Here is an 8,577-nt window from a genome sequence, read left to right on the forward strand (position 1 = left end):
AGACAGTCAAATGCCCCTAATTTCTTTTTTTTAAAACAGAATAGAAAGGGGTGTGCCTGGCTGGCTCAGTGGGTAGAGCATACAACTCATGATCTCGGGGGTTGCTTGAGTTCAAGCCGCATGTTGGGATACACTTTCTTTTTTTTTTTTTTTTTTTTTTTTTTTAAAGATTTTATTTATTCATTTGACAGAGAGAAACCACAAGTAAGCAGAGAGGCAGGCAGAGAGAGGAGGAAGCAGGCTCCCCGCTGAGCAGAGAGCCCGACGCGGGACTCGATCCCAGGACCCCGAGATCACGACCCGAGCCGAAGGCAGCGGCCCAACCCACTGAGCCACCCAGGCGCCCGGGATACACTTTCTTAAGAGAAAAAATAAAATACTTGTGGGGTCACAGACATACTTGCCCCATGATTGGGAAATTTGCCCAGAGTATGCCAAGTTTTAAGGGTTCCAGAGTTAGGAGGTTGGCTGTTTTCCTTCCTTCTTTCTTTCCTTCCTTCCTTCCTTCCTTCCTTCCCTCTTCCCTCCTTTCATCTCCCTATCTAATATCACGGTATCAGCTGTGTGGAGAAAGGTTAGGGGAGTTTATACAGAAAGCAGGGAAACTCTGATATATTCCTAGCTAGAAAAATGCCTAGGTAAATGCCTAGTTTAGACCCAAGTGTCATGGTGGCAAAAGAGTGGAAGAGAAGCCAACTTAAGAAAAATTTAGGTGGAGCTGCTAGTAATTGGGTTAGGGATTAGATAGATTTAAAGGGCTGAATTGTCAAAATGAGTGAATAAAATGGATACATTAATATTCATTGAGTTCAGCAGCCACAGAGCAGGTGGTATGTCTTAAACCCTGTGGTAAGAGCTGGGACAATGAAGACAGGAAGCATGCCTTCAAGGAGTTTATAGCAGAAGAGCTCCTAACATACAGAAAAGAAAAAGCAAAACAAAACAAGGAATAGCAAAAGTCTCACCTGCAGTTGGGAGAATGTGCTTTGGATTCCTTCTAAACATGGGAGGCCTGAGCCTTGCCTCTGTAAGACAGGACTGGTATTAACTGTGATAACCTAGCCTCTAGCCCCTCCCACCCCCAGGCCATTGTGGGGATCAAGGGAAGGACTGCTATTGAGAGGGCGGTGGGGGAAGGGAAGGAAAAGAGTTTGGGGCAAATCTATGCAAGGTGGGAGCCCATGCTGAGCTCCATTGTCATAGCCAGCAAAACAGGGTTTGGAGAAACACAGGGTAGGAGAGTAGGTGTTATACAGTAATGGCATGGAAGCTTCCAAGTGCACTATCAGGCCAACTATCTCTGAGGTCAAGGAAGAGAAAGGGTCTCAAACCAGGTTAAATGCTCAAAACACACGCATTATTAAATCAAGGAAAAACACAAAGAGGGAGAAGCAAGAGGAAAAGTGGGACAGGTTGACACATTTAGGATAAGAAGCAGTGGGGTGGAAGCATGAGGGTACCTGAAGCCTGGGGGTGAAGGGGACATAATGTTTGCATGATCTGTCCCTTGGCTATGTCAGCCTTCCCTGCTAATGGCACAGTTACAAGAACTAGAGTTGATGTTTGAGCAAAGGCATGTCACCCATAGACAGTTTCCCTGGATCAGATCAGAGGCACAGGTTGACATCAAAGGCACAGGTTGACATCAAAGAAATGCACAAGCCAGTACACCTGGCCACCAGTGTAGCTCATCAGTCAGCCCAGTGAGTGACAATGGGTTTTACTTGTATATTTTGGTCAGAGGATGGAGCTAGACTGGTTGTCATCATCTGCATTAAGACTTAAGGCATCAGGGCCACCTGGGTGGCTCAGTAGGTAGAGTGTTCAACTCTGGATTTTGGCTCAGGTCATGATCTCAGGGTCCTGAGATAGAGCCCTGCTTCCTTCTGGGCTCCTTGATCAGCGGGGAGTCTACTTCTCTCCTTCTGCCCCTCCCACCTCTGTCCCTCTAAAATAAATAGATCTTTTAAAAAAAATGGCCTCATGCGTGAATATTTAGTGTCTCATGTATCTTTAGGATATCGTGAATACTTAGAATACTTAGAGTGTTTCATATTCTCTTAGTACCTCAAAAACACTAGGTATCACTTGGTCCTTCCATCCTTTCTGTTTATGTTATTTTATTTAAGATTTTATTTACATATTTGACAGAGAGAGACAGCGAGAGATGGAACACAAGCAGGGGGAGTGGGAGAGGGAGAAGCAGGCTTCCAGCTGAGCAGGGAGCCCGATGTGGGGCTTGATTCCAGGACCCTAGGATCATGACCTGAGCTGAAGGCAGACGCTTAACGACTGAGCCACCCAGGCGCCCGGTCCTTTCTGTTTCATACATACATCTTGTATTTATTATCTTTCCTTAACAAATTAATAAAACGTTTTGCCATTATCTTATGATCATAAACTCGTTCATTTTCTAAACTGGAATAGAATGGTCTACAAAGCAAATGCATTACAGAAAGACAATGTATCCAAATCAGAGAAACCTCCAGAAATGGTGAAAGCTAGTCAGGGCAAAAGGGTCCAGAGGCCTGGGGAGGACTCTTCAAGGACATCAGGAAGACAGGGACTGTCTCCTCTGTGAGTCAGGAGCTGAATCCAGGAAGGAAGGAGGGCCAGCCAGAGCCTGCAAGTGCTCAGGGGCTGCGGGCCAGAGGTGTGAGAAGGAAGCAGCTTGGATAATCAAATGCAGCCTAGCTTTCAACCCAGACACGCAGAATTGCTGACACCCAGACTTGGAGTCAGAAACTTTTTCTGGAGGTCCCTAAGGAAGAGAGAATTGAGAGAAGAGATGAGAGGAAGCATGGCCAGGCCCAGTCCAGCCCAGCCTTAACGCCTGTGAATAAAGACCAGCTCATACGGGGCCTCCCCACGTTTCTTGCAAATCTGTAACTTCCTTAAAGTTAGCTATTTTCATTACTCCTTGTTTCCAGGCAGCTTGACTAGTAAAATGAATAAGGGTTTAAGCAAAGAAAGGAGAGAAGGTGCAAGGGGGATTGGTTACTTATTTAAAAGCTGGCCTGGGGAGTAGAGAGCAGCCCCTAATGGGAAGGTATATACTGTTGGGGCAGGGGTGGGGGAGGAAATACGGAAGCCAGGCCCATCCCACTGGAGGTGTGAAAACTGGATGGGGCCGGTGGGGGTAGGGGTGGGGTGAGAGTTCTGACCCCGGCTGCTCTGCTAGCCCCTCAGGGGATACTTGGGCTTTTAAAACCAGTTGCTTTGTAGTCAGAGGTATAGGAACTGACTGCTGTGGGCAAGAGGAACTGTGGGAAAGAGTTCTGCCCCTCCCCTCGGGGCTCCCACCGTCCCTCCTCCATCACTGTACGCTCATTGTCTGTTCTCTGTGGGTCTCCCTCTCCAGACTTGAGCGTCCCGGGAGCAGGCACTGTGTCCGATTCACCTCTTTCTGCCTCACAATGTGGCCCAGCATGGGGCCTGACACTTGGAAGTTTCTCAAAGAGTTACTTGTTGAATGAATGAACAAATGAATGCTTTCTCCCAAACTACTCTGAACTCTAGATGGGATTTACAAAGAAGGAAAGGCCAGATCGTGGCTCCGGATTCCCTTACATCACTTAACCAGCCGTTCGTGAACCTCTGGGATTCAAAGAAGCGGTGAACCCCTAAGGTTTGGTTTCTGTGTTTCTGTGCATTTTCCTGGAGATAAGATTCTACATAATTTAGCAGGTTTTCAAAGAGGCATCCCCCTCCCCCACCCCACGAAGGAGAGTAATCATTGAGAAAATAGTTCAGGATGGAGATTTTATTTTAGTTTTCTCAGCATTGGTTTCTCTGAACAAAATTACTTTTCTTAGCCACACTACTGTTATCTCCCTCTCTATAATCTCTCAAGTTTATTTTGTAATGTTAGAATCAGCCGTTCACCTGACTAAACGGTAACGAGATGCTGGTGGGGGCCAGGACATGCTACCCCAAAATATGGCACCTTGACTTACTACATTTTTATCTTAAGCTGAAGGAATTTTTAAAAAGATTTTATTTTTAAGTAATCTCTACACCCAACATGGGGCTCAAACCTACAACCCGGAGATCAAGAGTCCCAGGCTCCAAGAACTGAGAGGCAGCCAGGTGGCTCTAATTGAAGGAATTTAAAAAAAAAAAATAGATTTTATTTATTTGACAGAGAGAGAGATCACAAGGAGGCAGAGAGTCAAGCAGATAGAGGGGGGGAAACAGACTCCCTGCTGAGTAGAGAGCCTGATAGGGGGCTGGATACCAGGACCCTGAGATCATGACCTGAGCCGAAGGCAGAGGCTTAACCCACTAAGCCACCTAGGCGCCCCTGAAGGAATTTTTAAAGGCCACAGAAGGGGTGCCTGGGTGACTCAGTGGGTTAAAGCCTCTGCCTTCAGCTCAGGTCATGATCCCAGGGTTCTGGGATCAAGCCCCCCCCCCCCCCCCCCCCGCTTCGGACTCTGTTCTGCGGGGAGCCTGCTTCCTCCTCTCTCTGCCTGCCTCTCTGCCTACTTGTAATCGCTGTCAAATAAATAAATAAAATCTTGGAAAAAAAAAAAAGGCCACAGAAGATGGTCACTCTGACCTCCCCCACCTTACCTTCTTCCCTGAAACAGGTCATAAAACTCCCCTGTGCACCGTAACCCTCCCTGTAACAGGAGGAAAAGCAGGAGGACATTCTTGTTACCACGGATAGAGAATCTAGGGCCAAGAAGGTTGTGTAAACAAGCATTATTAAACTAACCCTTATCTTCCTAGTTACTTCTTCACCATTTACTCTCCCTAGTCCAAACCCTCTTGTCTTGTCATTCTTCACAAATTTGTATTTCCCTAAAAGGTATAAAAACTTACTGCTCTGGTCCCTTCTTCAGGTCTTCATTCTCTTGGAAGGCTCCTATGTACAAATAAATTTTTTGGAAAACATATGTGCTTTACTCCTGTTAATGTCTTTGTCAGTTTCATCTTCTAACCAAGCCAGGGACCTTGTGAGGGTCAAGGGAAACTTTTTCCTCCCCTACAATACCATCATCTTTGTAATCTCCCAGACTCTCCCCTTTGTCACCTCTCCTAAGGCACCCTTAATTGATTTCTCCTTCACTTGGGGTTTTGCAGGTGGGAAGACAGTGTGGAGTGGGTGCAGGGCTATTTTAAGTGAAATCTTCAGGGAAGGCAGAACCAGGAAGGGAGCTGCTGAAATACTCAGCTACCTAATTCAATTCTCCTTGTTCACTCAGCAGCCTCCCCCTCCCTCTGCATAACAATGGAAGGAAAAAGGAAGTGGGAAAAAAAATAAGGTCGCGTAATTGAGTTAGACGAGGTAATTACCAGGACCCAGAAGCTGAGGGAAAGTACCTCCCAGAAAGAAGGGCTAAAGACAAGCCTAGGAGGTGGACGAATGGAGAAATTAGTAACGAATATATTTTGGCTCAGGGAAGCAAAAAAATAAAACTGCAGTGCTGAATTGGCCAGGCACTGGAGAAACGTGAGGTAGAAAAAAAAAAAAAAAAAAAAAAAAACCTGAGGTAGGCAGCAAGTACTGAGTTAGAGTGGATTCGAAGGAGGAGGAGAGAAAGCTCCGAGCCTGGCAGGGATTTTGCCGCAGCTGCTGTGTCCTGATACTGAGTATCGGTGCCGCAAGGGAGGGATGAGTCAGTCCCAGCAGATTCAAGTTTAGGATTAAAGAGTCAGTAGGAAGGCACTCAGCAAACACCCTCTGAGGGGGCTAGTGAGCATTGACAAGTGAGATCCCAGTCCCACACAGGACACCAAGGAGGTCCTGGACCTGCTGGGGTGGGGGCGCTCGTTTGCGTGGGGACTGAGGGTAAAGTGCTGTTTTAAACCCCTTTCCCTTTCCATTTTGTTTCATTTTCATTCCCCACTTTGTTTCATTTCATTGAGTTGTCGAAAACCAGGTTGGCTTGGAGCGCAGGACAAAGGGGTAGGTGCCAGATGTGAGTGTCACCTCTTGCTACAGGAGGCAGGGAAGGACATTTTGAAACGAGAATTCTTTGTTATGGGTGTGGCTGTAAATACATCCTGCACCTTGATGCCTCCTGGAAGAGAGCTCGAGCTTTGTCGGGAGTGGGCCGGACATGGGTGGGGTTCTTTGAGGAGGGTAAGGTCCACAACCCCATCCTGACATTCGTGGCCTCTGAAAGGATGGCAGGATCAGGTTGCATCACTCAGCCCAAGTCTGTATAAAAACAGAAAATTACCTAAAGCTAGTACTGGCCTGCTGTACAAGCTGGCAGTTCACGGTGGCCCAAGCAGCCCCTGGAACAGCATGTTAGAGACAGAGCCCCATTTGGGGGAGGAAGTTTGTGATAGAGTGACTTTGATTTGATGGTTTTGTGGAAAGATATATACATCATGAAATTTGATATCCTAACTTTTTTTTTCCCTAAAGATTTTATTTTTAAATAGTCTTGACACTCAGTGTAGGGTTGGGGCTCAGACTTAACAACCGGAGATCAAGCGTCATGTGGTCCACGAACTGAGCCAGCTAGGCTCCCCTTAACCATATAAAAATACATAAATGCAATGACACTAATTAAAACCACAATGTTGTCCAACTAGCCCTATTTCCAAAAATTTTTCATCACTCTAAACACAATGTCTGTACTCTTTTGTGTGCTTATTTTTGTGGTTATTGTTTAAATAACTTTTTCTCTAGGCTATGTTGGTCTCTGCTGGTAGGTGGCCTCGGGTCAAGTTACACAGAGTCAACAGATTTCCTCACCTGAGTTTCTTTTGTCACAGGATTGCTGTGAGGTCTTTTCTATGTAAACAGCATTGGTACTTTCCTTCTACATATGCACACTTACTTTAACAAAGTAGAAATTATATCAAACTACCCAAAATTTAGTGCTTTTACTTGCTTGCAATTCTGTGAGTCCTCAAGTTGAGTAGGAATTAGCTGAGCTTCCTGCTCCTCCTCCTCCTCCTTCTTCTTCTTTAAGAGTTTATTTATTGGACAGAGAGAGAATGAGCACAAGTAGGGGGGCAGCAGGCAGAGGGAGAGGGAGAAGCAGGCTCCCCGCTGAGCAAGGAGCCAGATGCGAGTTTGATCCCAGGATCCTGAGATCATGACCTAAGAAGCCTAAGGCAGATACTTAACGACTGAGCCACCAGGGGCCCCTGGGCCGTTCTTCCGTAGTGTTAACCAGGGTCATTTATGCCACTGCAGTCTTCTGGTGGTTCTCCTGGGGCTGGCTAAAATATGCCCATATGTTGGGAGCTGGCTATGGGCTTGGGTGGTATATTTCCAGCATAATACCTGGGTTGTAGTGTTCCAAAAACAGTAAGAGAGAAAGGTTAAGACCCCTCTGTGTAAATGGTTTTCAAGCTGCAATCTGACTCGTCATTTGCTAATGTCCCATTTCCAAAAAAGTCACATGGTCAAACCCAGAGTCTATGTGGAGGGGACTTCATGAAATCTGGATACATCCAGTGTGGTTCCTTGGGGCCATAATTGTAACAACGTACCACATCTACATTTTACATTTTGCTTTCCCCCTTAACAGTGTATCTATTTTCCAAGTTGTTAAAATTATCATGATTACATTTGTAGTGACTATACAATAGTCAGTCAAAGGACTATGCCAAAATGTGTCTAATCATTATTTATTTTTTTTGTATGGTTTGTTTTAATATTCACTGTTATAAATAAATCATTAAGCTCTCCCTCCTCCATGGTTGCAAACTCCTCCTTCTGCCCCTCTTAGTGCCACTTGTAAGCTCCTTCAGTGCAGACCTGATACCTCCTTTGTGAACCAGGCCCTGAGGAGACTCTGGCACTCTTCATAGCCAACCACAGGCCCAAGGAAGGAGGCAAGGCTGAGAAGGATCATATTAATTTGAAGGTGGTAGGCAGGATGGTTCTGGGTGCAATGTAGGATTAAGAGGTATACACCTCTTACTAAACTCATGAAAGCTTATTGTGAACTGCAGCGTTTGTCAATGAGGCAGATCAATGAAACAGACACACCTGCACATTTGGAAATGGGGGATGAAGACACAATAGATGTGTCCCAGCAGCAGATGGGAGGGTGTGTACTACCAAGGGAACCTGAGGGGCCCTGGCTGGCTCAGTCAGTAGAGCACATGACTCTTGATCTCAGGTTTGTGGGTTTGAGCCCCAACCCTATGTTGGGTGTAGAGATTAGTTAAAAATAAAATCCTTAAAAAAAAAAAAAAAGGATGGGGGGAACTTGCTACTTTACAGCAGAACTCTGTTCCTCCAGACTAAGAAGACATTCTCAATAAGAAAACCAAAATTTGGCTCCATCACATCCTGATTAATACAGTAGAGTTTTTTCTATTCTCACATTCCCCCTTTCCCATTCCTTTATTGTATATAAAGTAATTGTGTATGTGCACAGCACTTTACTTTTTTTTTTTGAAAGATTTTATTTATTTATTTGACAGAGAGAGAGAGAGATCACAAGTAGGCAGGTGGGGGACGGAGGGAGGGAGAAGCAGTCTCTCTGCTGAGCAGAGAGCCCGATAGCAGGGCTTGATCCAATGACCCTGAGATCATGACATGAGCCTTAACCCGCTGAGCCACCCAGGCACCCCGAGCATCCAGTTTTTAATCTCTGG

The sequence above is a fragment of the Mustela lutreola genome, chromosome 2, assembly GCF_030435805.1.
Source record: "Mustela lutreola isolate mMusLut2 chromosome 2, mMusLut2.pri, whole genome shotgun sequence".
In the NCBI taxonomy this organism is placed as follows: Eukaryota; Metazoa; Chordata; class Mammalia; order Carnivora; family Mustelidae; genus Mustela; species Mustela lutreola.